A 20,782-nucleotide genomic window follows, 5' to 3' on the forward strand; every position below is an offset into this window, starting at 1 on the left:
TTGCTCCGTAGGATCTATTGTAATAACCATGAGATTGAGAAATAACATTACTCCAAAATTAAATGGAAAACACTGGTTTCCTTTGAAGGCCACTGTCATTAGGCAGGGCAGTCTCCCTTTTCACAATTTATACTTTTATAAATTCCCTAGCACAATTTCTCTCTTCCCAAATAGAAACCATTTTAGACCCACAAACTCGGCACGAGAATCAAGCTGGGTTTCTTTGATTGTCAAACTCAAGTAGTTCCTAAAAATACTGAAGAAATTTTAAGGCATCTTACATCTAATGCTGCTGAGAATGAAGAGGTTTGAAAGGGAAGAGTGATGAAGGATTTGGCCTATCTTGTTCCGTTCTGGAAGAATAATAAGAAAAGAGTCAGCAAGGTTAACTTTTTGAAGGGGGGAAAAAAAAAATGTTTTATTGGTAAATAAACCACCTGCCTTCAGATTCTGCCTGCAACAGGAAGGTTGCAAGGGCCGTTTCATCCAAGGCCCCTTCCAAGATAGAGGTTTACAATTACTGATCTTTTCTGGCCCCTCCATTCTTCTTGGGAAGATCTCATTTCTTTTCATTAATACGACTTTGCTCTGAGCTGCTGCTGCTGCCTCCACCACTATCTCTTACCTAAGCTCAAGAATTTTGCACTCTGTAAAGTATCTCTGATGAAAGCTACAAAAAGGTACAAGTGTGTTCACTGGGGAAATACCACAGTGTCAAGGATGTCTGATCTGCGCTTACAATAGCTGTATAAGAGCAATGCCTCTCAGCCAAGAGACATCTGGATTGAAAAGATAGGGGAGGGAGGGGATAGGAAGGAAGGACAGACCTGCCTAGGATAAGATTCACAGAGGCTAAAGGATCTGCAGTATAATACAAAGCAAACAAATTCAATTTAATAAAACATCCTGCATATAAGGTATCACCTAGCACTTTACAGGGAGATAAAAGACCAAGATAATGCTTTGTAGAATTGGATACTGTGACTCATAAAAGCAAAAAAGGAAAATACCCAAATAAAGTTGGAGTAGTTCAGATAAAGGAAAACTGCTGAGTTTAAAAGCATCTAGAGTACTAGCATATGTTCTTATAGAACAGCTACAACTATGAAAAAATGAACCTCAAACGATTAAAGGCTCATTTATGCATCTAAAGCCCTAGTGTTTATCAAAGCATCTCTCTACTGAAGTATTAGGCTGACAGAAACTCATTTCAACCTGGTGGCTGGCGAAAAATCTCACCTTTTCAAGGTTTCTCACCCTCCCAATACCTTTCTCTGCCTTAGGCAAAAACTTTAAATAGAGATTAAGAAGATGGACAAGTTTTTCTGAAAAATAAAAAAAAGCGCCTGAGTTTGAATCAAATAAGTATTGGATTAGATTTCTTCTTATTTAGAGACAATTTTCTCAATTCTATGTTAAAATAAGGGACAGCAAAGAACAAAAAGCATGAAGCAATAGAGTAAACAACAACAACACAAGGAGAGATCTGAAGGCACAAATGACTCATGATTTCCAGATGCACAAAAGTAATGGCTCCACCTACCTGCAAAATTTAAGTCATAACTGTGGTGTGGTCACAGTTTCAAATAATAAATTCTAGTTATTAGGAACCAAAGTGGTGGAGGGGACAGGGAGAAGCTCAAGAACAGAATAAGGGGGCAGGCAGGTAGCAAGGTCAAGCACCACGGAGCACAGCGACACAGCTTGAGAGGCCCCACGCAGAGTCTGCCTGGGCGGCTCAAAAGCCAGAGAGAAGCAGCAGAGCTGCCAGCGCTGCGGTACTACCCTGTGAAGCGCGAGTACATCATTATAAAACATCAGTACTGGAAAGTGGCAAGTAAGTACCTGGGGAATCTGTTAAAGAGGATACCAGAGGCCTGGACGTTGGGCATCACCACAGAAAGAAGCTGAAGGACACCTCATCACACCACTTGAAAGGGCAGATGGGCAATACTTCAGGGCAGGGAAACGCAGGCGAGGCAACCAACGCAGCCCCGACTACCTATACCTTCTGCTGGTGACAGTGAAGAGCTGTAAAAGGACAGCTGAGAGGAAACAGTGGCAGGATCATAAATACAGGGTACGTGATTGACAGTTTCTTCCAGATGGGAGATTTTATACTGGAAACAGAAAGTATGGAGGAGTCGGGGAGCTCACAGAGTCTGGACAGACAGATCAGTGACTACAAGGTAGTTACGACAGTGACTGATGGCAGCACAGCGGGGTGTCACCTGAACAAGCCCTATTATCACTTTTAAAACTAAACCTGCAAAAGATGCCGGAAGAGACAGAAATGTGGCATAAACTACTGCGATACTGGAAACTCAACCACAAACTGAGGCTCCCAAAAGGCGATGACGGGGCTGCTCACTTGGCCGAGTGACTGGTCACTAGCCTGCCCGTATCCATACCCCTCCTCGGCACAGGGGGCCCAGCCCGGCTGCACCTTGCAAAGGGCCACACATGCACTGTTTGTTTTTAAGCTATTTCAATCCAGAAATTAATTTAAAGGTTAGGAATACATTAAGGGATCTTTCCAGGATCCTTTTCCATGTGAGCATTTCACCTCAGGATTCATCTCATGAATCAATAGTCAGAATGCCCAATGGAGTAACACTGCAGATATTCCTTTCAAAAGCACAATATATAGCTGCTGTTTCTATCAAAAAGAAAATTACATGAAAATTAAGGTGTTTCAGTTCGGACAGAACTGCTCAGTACAGATTCTTCTATAAGCACCTTCAGGAATATTTTTTTTGTTATTGAATCTTGTAAAAAAAAAAAAACCACAGCTTAGGAGAAAATGTATGCATTAGATCTATTTTTCTTCCAAGCAGGACAAAAAAATTGCTCATACTTTAGAAGCACAGTAGCCCCATGAAACTAAACATACTTTGCATGAGCTCAAGCTGTTGTGTATACTAAAATGATCAATGTTGAAAGCTTCTGAAATTATTTCCACAGCTAGATACTGCATGGCTTTTTTAAGGCTTAAAACAATTTCCTCTTACATTTTTATAGATGGGGAATCATCCATTAAGATAAATATGTTCAAAATACTACATGCTTTTCTGGCATTTTCATTTCTGGAATATACAAAAATATTCAGAACATGCCAAAAAATCACACTTGCAATTAATCCAAGGACCTAATTAGCTCCAAATAAACAGGAAATTCCCTAAGACATTGCTCAATACGAATTTAAAATATTCGACAGGCTAGATTGCAGATCTCATTAATTTGGTATTCCATGAAAAACCACGAGTTAACCATATTTATTGAGCAACACCTCCGGCTGTAAAATAATTTTATTTGAATAGAGTAGATACGGTAGATAATCTACAAAGCACACAGTAAAGGGGTAACAGCTGAGCAAACATTTGAATAACAGGAAATCCTAGCATCAATGAAATTTAAGATCTTTTACTGTGAAAGGGGACAAAAAAAGACGGTGAATATTTGCAAGAGGTACAAATCAGGAAAATTCACAATTTCATTTTGAAATCACAGCAGGTAATTCTGTCTAATTCAGCCAGAAAAACACACAGCTGGGCCCACAAATACTGAGAACAGGTAGCTGTTGTAATGCTTCAGCACCTGATCTGAATGCTTACCAGCCTGAAAACTAGCTTGCTTTTACAAGGTTTTTCTACTCCAGAAATGGAGAGTTTCCCAGGACAATTATTAATTCTGATAGATAAGCCTTGGAAGTGAAAGAACGGTCATTACTTTCTACATAAAAATATGTGTTTCAGAGCTCCAAATTTCAGTTATATAGATGGCAAATGAGCTATGTTGAAATAATGCATTTTTCTGAAAGCTCCTGCTATGCTCCTATGTTTGTATTGAGCTAGTTTGCTCCCTTATATATGTGTACATACATAAAACTTCAGACTAATGTAACTATTTTGATCTGTGCCCAGAGACGTGGCACACTCTCCCAGAACAGTTCAACAAGCCTCATGCCCCAAGGCACTCCCAGCACAGGAGGAGGAAGTTCCATCCAACTATGGTGAAACCACACAATGGGCAGAAGAGATGAGAGCAGCTGACCTCAGCACACTCCTCAGGGCTCCCTCCTTCTTACTGAGGTGCTTCTCCCTTCCTTCCAGAGGAAGCCTCCATCACCACCAGCCTTGAAACCCCTCAACAGAAGAGCATGGCATCTGCCATGATGGCAGACATGTGACAAACGTTGGTTGATGAAAGCAGACACTCAGACATCACCGTTAACTCAAGCTGAACCATTACAACACACTTACAGAAGGATTAGTGAATTTTCTGTTAGGAGGAGACATCGGAGGTGGTACTCAAAAGTATCAAGCAAGACAAGTTTCCTTGAAGTCAGTGAATGGGGGCTCGAAACCATGCCAGCAAAGCTGGATTTCAGAAATACCACATGTACTTATGTAGGTCCAAAGCTGCATGAAAAGTCCAAATTAAATTAAGAGAGCAAGAAAATTTAGACTTAATTTGGGACTGTTGAACGTCTTCCTGACATATTGTAACAGCTCATTTAAGACTTATCTTTGGTGCAAGGTTTAACAGTACTTCTATTAACCTACTGCAGCCATTAGAGTTTTATTGCATTAACTCACAGCAACTGATGTTGGCTTGATTACTGATTGAAAATATTTTTGAAAAGTAGAAGCCATGCTGCAGTACTCACTTTTCCAACAATAAGATAAATTGTTATTCAAGTTTTGTATATGGAGCAAAAGATAATCAGTCAATACTCAAGAACAGACTACTTAGATGGCTTCAAAATTAAATTACATCGTGGCTCAATGCAATTTAAAATGCCAAAGAAATCGGAGGCTCTCACAGATTTTAATTAAAGCAATCTCCTCTATATTCAGTCCTTCCCTCTTTCCCATCCTGCTTCTACTTATTCCTTTAATGTTTATGCACTACTCTGCATAAAACAATAAAAACAACCAAATTTACTTCTCCGTATTATTTACAGTAGCACAGTTCTTACAAATACAACGACAACGTTCCCCATCCTAAATAAATGACTGGTTTGGACAATATTTCAGAAACCCAGGCATGACCATAGTGTAATTTTATGGATTAATTGCCATAGAAATAACCAGCTCAAATGCATGCAAAAATCTCAGTCACAGAATAAAAAGTGGTTCAATAGCCTTTAAACAGTCTCGGGGGGGGGGGGGGGGGGGGAAGCACCAATGGACAAAGGAGCAGATAAAAGTGGCTTTCCACTGCAGACCTCCATGCCGCTGTGTTTAAGTGTAATCACTTTTACTAGTCCTCAACCAGTTTAACCAAGTTATTCAAGTTGCAAGACAGCAGGACTGAAGGCATCTACAGAATTGTTGTCTCACAAAACAGCACCCAAACTTCCCCCCACCCCAATACGAGTAGCAGCATATTACAGATGACTTCAAGTAATGCTGTAGCGAACACTTTTAGTTCTTGTCCCCAATCTCCGAGAGCAGACTCCTCAAAGCACACTGCTAGCAGCAGACTTGTGCTTTTACATCTGTGAAGAGCTACACATTAACTCAGCAACCAGCTACAAGGCTGCTTAGGCAGGAGAGGGATGGCACGTGGCCAAACGCGCCAGGAGACAGGGCTTCCCCACCCAGCCTCACGCAGACGGGTGCAAGGAAACAGAAGGTCCCTACAGAGCCCTACACAAGGCCAGAACCAGCAGCTACCTTCACCAGGATTTATACAACTCCCTTTTGCTTTATTTCCATACCAGCATCTCTCTCCCAACAAAAATATCTTCCTATTGCTATTCCACAACAACCCTGCCAGCAAAAGAAAAAAAAAAAAACAACAAACATAAAAAGAGAAAAAAACCTCTCCCCTTTCAAGGCTTCCCCTTACCTTATACCCCAGGAAGCACAACATACAGGGGCCAGAGCCAGGGGGAGCAGGAAGGCAGCAGCCCCCCAGCACACCTCAAGCAGGAATAAGGGCCCTGCCTGCACTTAAAGGGGTCTCCTGAGCCCAGGTGGGGCTCATCAGGGCAATTAAGTGCAATCAGGGCCCAGCCAGGAGCTTCCAGGCTTTTCTTTTCAGTTAGCATTGGTTTCTGCTCTTGGAAATGCGCCAGCAGAATATTTTCTGGCTGATACTGCTGAAGCCCACTCCCAAAGGCCGGATCACTCAGAAGTAATGCATCTTCCACGACAAATTTCACACCTTGTTCTATTTACAGACTGCTATTTTTTAACATCTTCACAAATGAATTCATTATTCAGAATTATTATTCTGACCATTTCTAGGGTGGTTTGGTTTTTTTTTCCTAACTTGTTCTAATTCCCCAGGTGACAGAAACAGTCATGATTGGAAACTTTGTATCTGCACTCTGCAAATATATTGAAATGCGTATTTTAAAAGCTGTCCAAGAGACACTGGACAGCAAGGAGGTCTATCACCAGGAGCCCTATGGGTATCAAATTTACCTCACAGTCAACAAAATTATAATAAATCGAATTAGAAATTAAATATTTTCTATAGTCTGCAGACCACTTTATGGTACGTGTAGCCTGCACCGCACATATTTGCAGAATATGCCCAATTGCATTGCTTCCTTAGTAAGTATTCAGATTTTTGTTATTTACCTTTTTTTACATTGCCTGCCACATTCTGCATCCTTTAAAGTGCAAAGTAAACTTTTTTCCTTCAGTTTGGGAGGTTTTGCCGGTTGCTGTTGGTTGAATGATAAGCATTTCTTGCTGTGGTAAAAATTTATGGGTTTTCAGTTTCTGGCGGAGGTAACGTATCTAATTAGAAACTATCATGTGCCATAGCTTAATCAACCTCTCATTAACATTCTTATCATCATAATTTCATAAAAAGAATTCTTTTTCACATGGAAGAATCCAAGGGGAAAAAAATCAGATGCAAGTCTGCATTGCAGTGTTCTCTTTTCACCCAGCATGTTAAGAGTAAAGCATTACTAACAGTTGTTACAAAAATCCCTGTTACTGGCATTATTTACAGTCTCGAGCAGGATGCATCACCACCTTGAAATTATAGCCACGTTTAAAACCTTTGATAATTTCTATTTTCGTTCTGGGTGACTCCAGTCATGACAAGAGGAAGACACTAACTGAACAGATTCTTCCCCATTCATAAAGCCCTTTTAATTCTTTTTGGGCTATAGAAAGCCTGATAGAAAGAGGAGTTTCTACCACTGTTGCTGTAGGAAACTCTCTTACTTATCTCCATAGCAATACTTTTGCAGCAGAAAGAGCTAGCAGACAGAAAAGGTCTCTGATAACAACTTAAAGTCCCTTCATATGCAGTCCCGCTGCTATGAAATAAACCCAGACAGCTTCACCGACCCCGAAAGTGTGGAAACCAGTCCCTGTCTAACAGAACACCGGTAGTGGCCTCCCTGCTACTCGTCTCAGTGATAGGCTTGAGGCTGGCTCAGTTGGTGGGTTCAGTTTCAGCCCAGATTATTCCCTTTTCCCCCCATCCCCTTCCCTCTCCAGCCTCCCCTACTGCCTCCAGCTCTCAACATTTGGCAGAGGGATGCAGCCCTGCCTCCTTGCACCCTTCCTGCTCAAAACAGAGACTCACGTATATAAGGAGTTTGGATAATCCCACAACCCGCTCCCACATTTCAGCCTTTAAAAGGAGGGGCAGGGCTCCAGGGGAAGGAGCCAAGCCCCCAGTTGCAGAGCAGCCCAGCCCTTCAGCAAGAGAGAAAGGATGAAACAAGGAGCTCCGAGTCCTTCCCAATCTCTTATCTGATGTCCCCTCTAACATAAACAACTGAAAGAGTGTCATGACCAAGAACCAAAGAAAAATCTTCACCTCCACACTGCATTATTCCTTCTCTTGCTCAGTGATCCTCAGTTAACAGTCAGGGCCTGGGATATTTTTTCTGAGTGCAACAAGAGGCAAGTTCTTCAAGGCAAAGGGTTATATGGGGCACAAACATGAAAAAGGAATTCATTTACTCCCAGCAGCATTTTGGGGAATGGGAGAAAAGAAGAAAAAGCCTTGAATCCTCATAAGTAGTTATATATGTGGCATGTTGCCCCCAAGTTTCAAAGGAATCTTATTTTCTTTTGTGGTCCTGAAATACACCAGCTGACATTTCTTGCTATTACTGACTTCTGGTTAGACCTATGTCTTTGTTTAAGCAGTGGATCAGCCAGACACCTGCATGCTGGAAAATCATATGCCAGTATTGATTTTCTTAGTAGTAATAATTCACCACCAGTAGCAGCAGTAACAATGCTTTGGAAGCTGGTTCCATAATGGCATTTTAACATTTTGGGGCATATTGTGCCATGAAAAATGCAGAATCCACAGTCATACATTTACCTGCTGAAATAGAAGATTTACGTAATTTAGTTTTACTTGTAAGGATACTATGCCGGTACTTTGACTGCGAAGACCCTCTGCCACTGGTGCAGAAGGAAGAACAAGATTTGAACAAGAGTGAGCAAAAATGCTACAGGGAAGGCAAACTCTTCTAATTTAATGTATGAAGCCACAGCTCAAGTGAGAACACAGCTTGTGTGGGTTTCTGTACAACACAGCTTGCTCTCTTCAAATATCACCGCCAAGAAAAGATGGTTTAAGAAAACAGAAAGTTTGATCCAGCATAGCTTCAAGCACGAGGCAGAATCAGGGCTGGAGTTCAAGTCTGGTCTCAGCTCTTGTTAACCTGCAGGAGAAGATGGCGAACACCCTGCAGATTTCACTGGTCCTGCATAATTTCCATGCCCTGCAGCTGAGCGTTGCTGAGAGCAATACTCTTAACAGCATCTCAGCCACTGTGTGACCTGGCTGCGAGACATGCCGGGGTACATCCCAGTTCCGGGACTGGGACCCCGACCCTTCCTCCCCGCTCAGAGCTGGACGTCATCTCAGAACTTGTCCTAGTCAAAAGCATTTAAGAAAAAGTCAGTGCTGTGGAAAATAAGGTTTAGTGATTAACTTAAATAGGGGCCTATTATAGTTTTAGAATACGGTTTTATATTTTACTGCTACCAAAATTAAATTTGAATATTTACTGCAAATTACCAGTTGTTTTTTCTTTTGTAAGTTTCCCCAGCAGTTTCAGGTGGCTAAAATTTCCTTAGTTCCTGCCTTCAAATATTATTTTCAAGTGTTCACGAACAATTATTGCATTTCCTTAATAACCATCTTCATGTCAGAGCCGTGTGCAGCAATCTCTAGTAAATGGGAGTATTGAATATTAAGATAAGTCTATGAATCCCTTGGGAAGAAACTTTAACATAGAACTCAATACAAAGAGCGCATATTTGCATTAGTATAATAGTAAACATACCATTCATGCGAAAATATAAGACACAGAACATCTAAGGATCATGAACAAGTTATTGTGAAATTATGTTTTGAAACACTACCTCCTTTTAAAGGCAGTATAGGCTTTCACAATTATGTTCACCTATTTCATGGAAGTTTCTTTCCAGGTATTAATTGAGTAGTAGACTTGAAAATATTTCACTTTATTCATAAATGCAATAAGCAGTGGCCAATGGCTGGAGTTACCAGCCAGTCAAGAAAACAGCTAATCAGAAATATTTCAAAATCAGTAAAACCGAGGGTCCAGTGACCAAAGGACGTTGGTTCTAAGGACACTGGTTCTAAAAAGGGTCCAGTGACCTGAACAAGCTATTTCCATTTCTTAAAAATACATGTTTTTATATACATGAGCTTTAAAGTTTTTAAATCAAAGCTGCGTTGATTTATTAGATAAGTTGCCTCTCCTTCCTCTTTCTTACCATACTTTATTGAAAGCATGCTAAATAGGAAACTCTCCTCAAAAGCTTTCGTTTGAAAAACATTTTAAAAATCTACCTTTGGTTACCACACAATGGCATTTTGCTACAGTATCTTCTAAAAAATACAGGGATTAAAACTGACCAAAACTATAATGTTCTTTATAGACCTTAATCTTGTCTTGTCTTTACCTGAAGAGCCCAGAGAGGTGGTGGAGGCCCCATCCCTGGAGACATTCAAGGCCAAGCTTGATGAGGCTCTGAGCAACTGATTTAGTTGAAGATGTCCCTGCTTACTGCAGGGGAGTTGGACTGGATGACCTTTAGAGGTCCCTTCCAACCCAACACATTCTATGATTCTATGAACTGTGTAGGTCAGACCTTTTAAAAGTAGCTAGCATTATTCTTAATCATGTATTTATTAAAATGCTTACTTTGTAACTACTGAAGTTGTTAATGAGAAACGCATGTTAATTGCCACAATTATTTAGTTAATAAAGAGCATGAACAGCTTAGGTAAGTTCGGTGCAGGCAGTTATCATATGATAACTGGTATGATGGCCAGTAGCCATTTTGAACAGAGAGAATTCTGTAAGGCTGACATCCGTATACACTGACCCCTGCAAACAGACTACACTGCAATCTCACAACAGAAGGACAAGAACATACCTAGTCATGCAAAATATTTATTTTCAAAAGTGACTTGTTCCTTTACATCTCAGTAGTGAAGATAGGAAATAAAAAGCAGGGCTGGGAAAACAAGACTGGCAGTGAAACTAGCCTAGCTGTGGAAGAAAGGAATGCGAGCTGCTGGGAAGACATGCAGAACATTGTTTGTATTAGTGTGAGGCAAACACAGAGGATGAAGCAATAGGGAAACATGGAAAGATTGAAAAAAGACAAGGGAATGTAAAGACAGAAGACAGGGAAATGGAGATAAAACCTCAAGTTCTTTTTGCAACTCTGGATATTTCAAACACCAAAAAAGCCATTTTAAATATGATCAAGAGGTTTTATACTTCTCCAAAATACAGCGGCCAGAATACACTGGTGAGTCTGATCAGAAAAGTCAAAGGAAAAAACAACCATTATTTGATAATATTATGTGCTAGTGCTTGCTTAGTTTTCATTACAATAATTTTACCTGCCCCTAAGCAAAGCCAGATCAAGGGAGTTTCTCCTGGCAGAGGCTGGCTGACGACAGGGGTCTGGTTTGGAATTGCACTGCTGGTGTGCTGTAAAGTGCCTTACCTTACTGTTGCAATTATACCCCATTCAAACATTAGACATTGGATTTGAGCTCGTACTGAAAAGAAATCCATAGATATTAAAAGAGGAAATGCACAGTTAAGATGTGTATATATCCTTAATTATGGCATAGTGGCACAGTGAAGAGGAGGACGAAATTATCATCCAAGATGTATCTGTTTCTTTTTCCCTAGTGTGCAAACACAAAAACTAAGATGCCTTAATTAGAGCCATATGGCTAGTGTGTGGAGTCACTGCAGGGTATTGTTAATGCAGTTTGAGTGCCCAATCTATGCTCATTCAGATGTTTTTGAATTGCACTGAGCAGTTATAGATAATAGTAATCAACTCTGAAAATACTTGTTGAAAAGATCATTGGTTTTTCGATGGTAACACACTCTTGTACTGTGTCTAACCACAAATTGTAAGCATACCAACTCCATATGAATGCAGACATGCATCCACAGAGTGGCTCTGATCTGTTTACCTCCACAAGAATAGGTCATTTTGCAGAGAAGCCCAGAAAAAAAACAGCTGTATGTTAAATAACTGATCCAAGTCTGTGTCATTGTGCCATAGTACCATTTGGAGATAGCGCACGGGGGCAATCAGCATCTTATAAAATCAGTCCCTCTATATTTTAGAAGAGTCACAAGTCAACAAATAATGATGTAAGCAGTACAATATATCCCAAAAGAAATCAGAAAACTGGTGGAGCGGTTCAGTGGAGAGCCATTGCAAGTAAACATTGATTTCAGATGCAAGGACAGATGAAAATAGTTTAGCAGAAGCAGAACTTCATTTCTCAGAGGATACTCTATTGGAAATCTTAAAATATGAAGTAGTTCAAATGTACCAAATTCCACTTTGACTGCGTATTACCTCATCACTTGACACACCAGAAGATGTTTCTTTATCTTGCCAGTAATGAGGACAAAAGGCAAACTTAAGGTGCTAAACTGAAGATAGGAAAAATTCTGTATTATAAGGCAACGCTTAAAAATAAATGGTGGTATTAGTGAGTAACAGGCAAACAAAACCAGACAGAAGATTACTTGTTGACTGTTAACCTATTGGTTGTACTGCCTCTCAGTGACCATATCCATACCCAGAATGTTGCTGACACATCCGCTCCCGCTCATTGCCACTGAAACCACCTGCAGGTCGATGAGGTGTGGTCATTTACACATGCGATGAGCTGGCACGGGGAATGTAAATTAGGTCTCTGCCTGAATTCCTTGCATATACTAAACATCAGTAGTTGTTAAGGAGATTTCAGGTGTGTTGAGCGGGAGAGCACACTTAGGAACATTTTAAAGTCTTTATAAAAAGAAAATAACAGAAAAAAAGAAAGCGGGACCACTTTTACCACTGTGAAAAACAGAGAACAGTTTCTTTACAAAATGAAAATGTTTATAAAGGCCAAAGTGGTACCACAAGCAAAGAATGATGTAATCAAGTTCCTGATTCCATCACCTAGAATGTTAAAACGTCGGGACAACATTGCAGATAGAAGAATTTTCTTGCTGCTCATTACCTTTCCTTCAAGTTTTAAATTAAGAAAGATAGGGGGCAAAAAAACCCCAAACCCCAAGTGCTGTATTTTCTTTCCATGTTTACTACAAGACACCACAATGAATCAAACACACTGCTGTTTCTTCAGTGCCCCATTATTATCAAGAATTGCCTGTTATTTCTATCATTGTCCTTTTTATTTCCCTTGTGTGTTTCAGATCTATCTCCCATTAACTACAGGGAGTGAAAAGCTGAGAAGGGAGATAGCAGAAATAATGAAAATAATGTTTTCTGCTCTATGGCTGCCTGTAGACTCTGGTGGAATGTCCCTGCTCATATTTCCGCTGTTACTGCAACTGCTTTCCAAACTCACTAGGCAGTATACTAAGGAACTCCTCATTTCTGCTTTTAAAAAAAAATTTTAAAACCGGAGAAACACAAAACTCATCAAAAGATTCTGCTCAACAGAATATTCCCAGTTTTACACTATTTTGTTATCCCTATGCATAAATTCTGCAAACCAAAAGACCTTGTTAACAGACTTTGAGGTGCTGTAGAACAGTAAATAGAGTGTCATTATAACACTGATTAAGTGAATTTGCACTTACTTTCCTACTTCCTTATTCAGCAATGAACAATAATGCAGATGGCAGTGGAAAGACCGAGCAGGAGAGAAGCAGGTGTGGAGGAAGCGACTCTGTAAAAAAGATGTCCAATATCTTCATTAGATTAACAGTCTTGTTCCAGATCCGCTATCTCTGAAATCTCATGAACCAATGGATGTTAAGATGGATATATGAGCCACCTGCACCAAGTAAAACCAAAGTCCCAAAAATTATCGTGTGTCAGAGGAAAACAGTGAGAAATATGCAGCATGTTGTTGATATCTAGAGTCTTGGCAATACGAGGTAACGTGTTAAATAAAAATGCTCTTGTATGTAGGAAGTGAACTCTACAGTGCATACGATGAAGGAGATAAACCAACCACCAGTAATACTCCACGTAGGACACATGGCTGGCCAGTGTATGTAGAAGAATGCCCCTGTCTACAGCAGCTTCTCCTCTCAGAGGAAAAACTCAGTTGAATTAAAACTGATGATAATTAAGTAATCCAATTCCTCTGCTGGATGTTCAAACAAAACGACGTATCTTTGTCTACTGAATTGGCTCTGCAAGGTTATAAATAACTTTCAAAGCACTACTTCTTCTCAATATCTAAAATATTTTAAAGAGTCACTTGTAATTAAACCATTATAATAATCTATAAAACCAGTTTTTCTGTTCAGATTATTAAAATTCAGTATGTCGGAAAAGGGGTTTGGCGGGAACATCACTGAACTCTTTTCTTGAATACACATCTTCATTAGGAGGCGGAGTATCCAATAATAAACATCACCAAGAGACAACTAACATGTAGAGTTTCCACCTTGGATTACTCTGAACAACATGTTAGAGGCATTGCTGAGACAATATAACTGTCAACAATACATTGCTAGATGCAGCTCTGACTAAATTATATTATTTTGAATTGTTGTGCCATAGTAAAGGCTGTTGAGGAAAATCACAGGGACATGCACTCAGCAGAAGTTTGTTATAGTTACAAAAGAAAGATCCAAATTCCTCCCAAACCCATCTTTAAATCAATTAAAAAAACAAATAGAGTCTTTTTTTTTTTTTTCCCTTTTTAGAATACAGCTGGCCTCGGAAAAAATGTGCCACCTTCCCTTGAGAATGTCCCTTTGACAGACTAGCAAAAAGCTAAACAGTATTTCACAGGAAGTTATGCCGAAAAAAACCTCATAAGAACAAAATAATAATAATAAAGTCTCCCTAGAATTTTGTAAGCACATTAGCTGTGATTACCATTACACATACAGAATCATAGGTAGGTCGCCATGCAAGTGTGGAGATCAGAGTATTTTACCTACGATCTACTTATAGATCCAAGAACATATTACCAAAAACTTAAAACAGGATACAGGTAACTGGTGTGCTAACTGGTGTGCAGCATTCTTTCTGCGGCTTTGGAAGGCTACCGTTGTATTTCTCCAGAGCGTGCACTGGATACCAAATGAAGCACAGCTGTGGCTTTGGTGGCACTCTGTCATGTAAAATTAAATGTTCTATCCCTAAGCTATAAAGGGGACTGTTCTGCCATCTCTACATAAGCAGATCTGCCATGTAAGTTGAATGGACATGCCACACATCGCGGAAAATGCAACCCAGAAAACAGAAGAGCTGGAACTGTGGTGTGGAGCAGGAATTCCCCTGGCTTGGGGAAGGATGCGCAGGGACAGCTCGACTACCTGGCACAGCTCGCCTGGGCCAGCGAGACCAGCTGGGCCAGCTTGAGGCTCAACCCTGGATAAAATAATGTTAGTGATGGCAGGGTGAAAAGGGAAGCTGCATAATTAATTTGGCAGAAAAATAAATGCCATGCAGTATGTCGGATGTATTTAAGAAAAGCAGAGATTTTCTGGTACAGAAACACAACCGCTGTCAAACCAAATTGTTGCTCTTGTGAATCTGAGAATGAGCCATGCCATTCTGCATTGTGTAGTTCTCCACATGACAAAACTCTCTCATTTGGCCAATTAACATAAAACCTATATAAATAACATATTAACAATGTACAGGACCAGAATCACACCTTTAAGTACGATTTTAGTCTTTCAGTAAAACTTCTAGACATCCCCTCTCCTCTTTTTGAGTACTGTTAGGACAGCCTGCACGACAGAAACCCCCTTCTCTTGATCACATCATCATTTTTCTACCAAAAGAAGTTAATCATCAGTAACACCACTGTTCAGAATTGCCAAACCATGGATAGGCCTTGATATTTTAAAACCATCACGCCTTTGTTAATTGAACAGGAGCATTTACTTTTTGTTGCATCTGTTGAGTTCCACCTGCACATGGCACACGGCTTTCACCAAGTTCAGTGATCCAGCCTCACAACCATGACTCAGTAAAATATTCACTTACCCAAACCCGAGAACATAGCCAGAAACTGACTGTTGAAATGACTGTTTCTCTCTGGCAGCAGTAAGTTTTCTGGCAGTTGTGAATTTTCAGGTGGCTCCATTTAGTGACACTGGTTATGTTAATTTAACCTCTGTTCTCATTTAACTTGTTCCCTCCTTCCTTTTGCTCTCTTAATTGCAGGTCTTAGGTTACCAATACCTGAAAACAAAGAGGAAAACAATAACAAGTCCAAAAATCAATGGAAGCACTGGGAGTGCTTCTGTGCCCTTATCCTTAATCCTCCCTCTTTGGAGGGATAAAATGTCCTTGTTCGGTAGCTGGCCTCCATATTAATTATATGTTTTAAAACTTATTTCAAGATACATAGAAAGTAGTTATCCTCTCTATGTACTACCGATCGAAAGGATACAAACTGTGGGCCATTCCAGAGATTAAAGTTGATCTGACACACTCTGCCAGGCTGGCAACATTTAAGATGTGAAAAGGAAGTTAGCAAGTACAAGGTCTGTTAGTAACAACACTTCAGATTTCGCAATTTTATCAGCTTTTGTAATTCTATCTAGTTCCATTTAACGTAACATCCAGTTTCCAAGTGTCTTCTAGGAGATTTCTTTGTTCAGATTGTTATTACTTTTATTTTGTAACTACAGAACCCTCAGTATTTAAAGGTCTAACTCATACCTATTTTCACTGGTCTATGGATTTGCTGTATACAGGGACTTCTGACACAAATGTTTTAGTTGAGGGCTTTTTTAGTGTCTGTGGGAATATTTACTTCAATTAGTTAGGGAACAAGGTAACCTCTAAGACAGTTTCTATTTCTTGATAACTTATATTACTTAATGAAGATAACTTAATTGTTAGCCCAATAAATATATAAAAAGCACAAAATGCGATTCAAGCACACAAAAAATAAAACCAATTTTCAATCATTGAGGTACTTCAGATAGGATTATTTCTCAATTTTCTTCTATGAACAAAGGTAGAGAATAGTAAAAGTCTCCCCTTATACAAAGACACGGATGGGTTTTACAAACACATACTGCTTAACTTCTTGGTCTCAATGAACTGGCTGAGGAAAGGGAAACTCCACATTCACCATTACTGTTCTGCGTTGCAGAGCCATACATAAAGCACAGGTAGCCTTTCTGAATGACGCCTTGGCGTCTGCAACTCAACGACCACACAGATCCTCTGGCAGAAATGGGAGAACAGACTGGAAATGGCTTTTTAGTAAATTTTCCCAAGCCCAGAACTCTATTCATTTTATTCTCTTGGAGGTTTGGGAGCAGAAATGGTTAGCTTTGTTCAGATTTTGAAACCGGGAGCGGAAAGGGAAGAGGAAAAAACACGAAGTCAGTTTGTGATTCAGCAAAGGAATGACTAAAAAAATACTATACCCTTGACAGGCGAGGCAGACAGACCACAGCAGGAGAGTGATGTCCTCATCAGACTCAAGCCGGATGACATTGCTCAAGACTGGGACAAAGACTGATAGCGGACTGTATTGATCGTGATGTTCACTGCTGTTCAAGAAAGAAATGTTGGAGCTATTTTAGAGTTTGAATAGCACCCGTTTCTAATATCCAAGCACTAAACATTTGTGCAGACAGGCTAACTTGCTGGGGGACTGCGAGGAATCTTCCACTCCTCTCTCCTCAATAAAAAGTGTCTCTGTTTGAGGAAAAAAAAAACAACTTACCAAACAACATCTACATCCCTGAGAGCAGCTCAGAACAAGGACTGATTTAGATTATTTACAAAACATTCAAACATTGGCTTTTCTCTGCTGTAATAAGACAAGAACATTTTTATGAACCTTGTAATGAGGGAACAGGCACAGATGTCACATTCCTCTCTCGGGGTCCCTTGCTGCTTTCTGTTGCGATGGGAGTAAGTTTTTGTGAACTGGTGAAATTAAGTCCCTGCCCTATCAACCTAGAGAGTGTAGCCAGCATTAAGGTACTTTATAATCACAAGCAGATACACTTCCTAGATTTCACAGGTGAACTCAGTCCTATCCTACATACCTATATATATTCTTAAACAAAACTTGCATTGCTTCAAAGGAAGTGTCGCCCTGTAACACCAACACATGGATTATAGTGAAGGGTTGGGGAAAAAAGCTATTTTCAGCAGTTACTACCAGCACGTTCATGTGACCAGTGTTTAATTAGATTGTGTCATGGTTCTAATCTGATAATTCATTAAGTGACAATGTTACCTGTTTTTCTGTTGGAAAGATCAAAAAGCACTCGTGTGAAAAAAGAGCTTCATTATTCTACGTGGTTTATCTGTGTCTTAGTCAGCTCTGTTCTTTGGCAGCCTGACTCAGTGTCAGCAACCCCAAGGGTACCCTGTGTGTATTTCTCCTTCACATTTTTTGCCTATGCCTGTAATTCTGCAACTCAAATTTTCTTTTTGGAAGAAAAGAACCCCTCCCGGGCACGCTGCAAATCTCATGCCCTGGAATTGTACCTTCGTGCACTGACAGACGAGGGCTGGCCCTTGCTGAATGGCCAGTTAAGAAATCCGCGTACAGTGAATATCACATGCCCTGACTCTGAGGGTCTTTAATATTTCATCACGGTTTTCCATTAAGATAGAATTCAGACTGCAAGAGCCACCCAGGGGAAAGGAACGCCCACAATTCATGTTTTCAGGGCACTTTAAATCCTTCTGGTAGCTTTGAAAACCTTGGCCTTTGTAGTTACTGTTTCTCTGTACTTACCAAAAATGAGAGATGAAATCTTGCTCCCAGTAAAAGTCAGTGGAAGTTTTGCTATTGATTTCAGTGGCATCAAGATTTCCCTCAAAGAAATCCAACCAATGAGTTTAATGAAACACTGGCTGCCTTTGACCACAGGTTTCTAAGTGTGGTGCAGCATTTCCTACAGACACACAAACCACTCGAGGCTGTGATGCCTCTGCCAAGGGGCTGTTCTTTGAGCTCTGCTACCTGAGACTGCTGCCCTTGTTGCCTGAGCGCTCATGCCATGCTCAAGTCCATCTTTATCTGCTTTCCAGACAGGGGTCTGAACTGAGCGTCTCACATGGACAGAGATACCCTCCATGGATGTGGCAATGGACTAATACACTATCCAGACTCCCCATTACTTAATCCCATATTACTTTGTTTTCAGTGTTGCTTGTCCTGAAACCCCTTTGCAGATTTCTGCTGCTCTGTGCAATCTATGGCACACATCCACAGTATTCTGGATCCCACTCCAAAGTTGGACACCTCCTTCCATAAATACCCAAAGGCACCAAAATTTCCCTATCTTTGCATACATATCTTCATGAATACATTTTTAAGAGATATGAAATACAAAAAAAAAAGTGCAAATGTTAAAATAACTCATTATGTTTTATAAAACCTTAGAGTTATGTGGTTCTTCTTTGTGAAAAAGTCTAAGCTGCAAAACATTCAGCAAAACAATGTTTATTTTGGAGGCTAAACGCTTAAAAGATGCTGTGACCACTAATCCACATCCGTGCTAGAGTCAGAAGCACTGTGCCCACTGTGGCACATGTGTCCTCGCTGTGACAGCTGGTCACTGGCAGGTGATGTTCTTGAAGATCAGGTACCCTGTACCTTTGCTCTCCATCCCTAAATTGGCAGGTACTTTCCACTCTAAAGTCTTGATTAGAAGAGATGATCATCCATGCATGGACGGGCTCTGGGCTCCCCAGTTCTGGGCTCCCTGGCTCAGGAAGGACAGGGAACTGCTGGAGAGGGTACAGCAAAGGGCTACCAAGATGATTAGGGGACTGGAGCACCTCTCTCATGAAGAAAGGCTGAGGGATTTGGTTCTCTTCAGCCTGGAAAAAAGACGGCTAAGGGGGAATCTTATCAATGCTTATAAATACTTAAAGGGTGGGTGTCAGGAGGATGGGGCCAGGCTCTTTTCAGTGGTGCCCGGCAACAGGACAAGAGGTAACGGGCACAAACTTGAGCATAGGAAGTTCCAGCTAAACATGAGGAGGAACTTCTTTACTTTGAGGGTGGCAGAGCCCTGGCACAGGCTGCCCAGAGAGGTGGTGGAGTCTCCAACTCTGGAGACATTCAGAAACCGCCTGGACACGTTCCTGTGCAACCTGCTCTGGGTGACCCTGCTCTGGCAGGGGGGTTGGACTAGATGATCTCCAGAGGTCCCTTCCAACCCTACCATTCTGTGATTCTGTGACTCCCAATTATCCCCTGCTTCCATGATGATATAACATGGTGAGGCTCAGAAGCCCAGGGTAAGCAGGCTGGCCCACACACTTCATAGTACAAGTGCTCCTTCAGGAAAGAGAAACTGAAATACAGTTTTGTTGTGGGACAAGTCAACCTTCCGGCCTAACTACCCAGTGACAGGATGACTTCTGGCCACCCTGACCAGCCAGGGACTCGCACACAGCCTCTTGGTTTTCTAGGCAGACAACCTGATGAATCAGAGTTTTGCACAGAGAGCACTGCTAATTGAGAGCAAGTGCAGAAGACAGCTCAATGGATCTCCTCCTTTGTTACTACAAAGGTGATGATTTTTTTCTCCATAATGAACTAGGAGGCAAAACCACAAACTGAAATTTACCATAACAACAAAACAAATCTCAACTTGATTTTCCTGCTTCTTAAAAACATCAATTGCAAATAATCTTACTGTACTTTAGAAGCTGTCAATTTGCTTAGTATTTATTAATAAAAATACTAACGAGATAGATGTGCTTTTGAATCTACACTGGAAAGCCAAGAGCTTCTGAAATGATGAGAAATGACTGAACCAGTTTAAACAAAATAAGCACACCCTTGAGACAGTCCAGCTGAAACTTTCCATTAAAACGTCTGGGAGTGCTCAGTACCTGGCAATTTCCAGCCAAATTGCCAGAACGAATTAGCAGCTGTGCTTTCACTGTGCATCTCAAAGCCATAAAATCCATACAAAAATGGGCACTAAGACAATGAGTAAAAACAACATTAAGAATTGCACAAGGCAAAAAAAAACCTTTAGAGGTAAGAATTTCTGCTATTTAGAGTAGTAGTCAGAAAATCAGAGGTTTTAACAAACTGAATGTGACGCACTGGAAAAAATAATCAGGTAAAGCAATATAGGGAAGATGCTTAGTATAGTCGTCTTCCACTTCCTTCCTGTATGAAGAATGAACATGGGGAAAGAGGGCTTTGGAAGACAATGCATCAACCATCTGGAGATAAAAGACCCACAGCAACAGCCTTGAGGTCAATCTATCAGGATTGTCTTGCACAATCTAGAAAACACAGACGCAAACATTTCTTGTGGGGAAAGTGT

General features: G+C 40.6%; 1 long non-coding RNA gene across 1 annotated transcript in view; it reads right to left on the minus strand.

The window, feature by feature from the left end:
* LOC141745025 (uncharacterized) overlaps positions 1 to 6,084 on the minus strand; it is a 250,121-nt gene extending 244,037 nt beyond the window's left edge. The window contains exon 1 of the long non-coding RNA XR_012587645.1: positions 5,857 to 6,084. This is a non-coding gene — a long non-coding RNA (uncharacterized LOC141745025). The remainder of the gene's footprint in view (positions 1 to 5,856) is intronic.
* Positions 6,085 to 20,782: the final 14,698 nt, after the last annotated feature.

The sequence above is a fragment of the Larus michahellis genome, chromosome 6 (genome assembly GCF_964199755.1).
Source record: "Larus michahellis chromosome 6, bLarMic1.1, whole genome shotgun sequence".
In the NCBI taxonomy this organism is placed as follows: Eukaryota; Metazoa; Chordata; class Aves; order Charadriiformes; family Laridae; genus Larus; species Larus michahellis.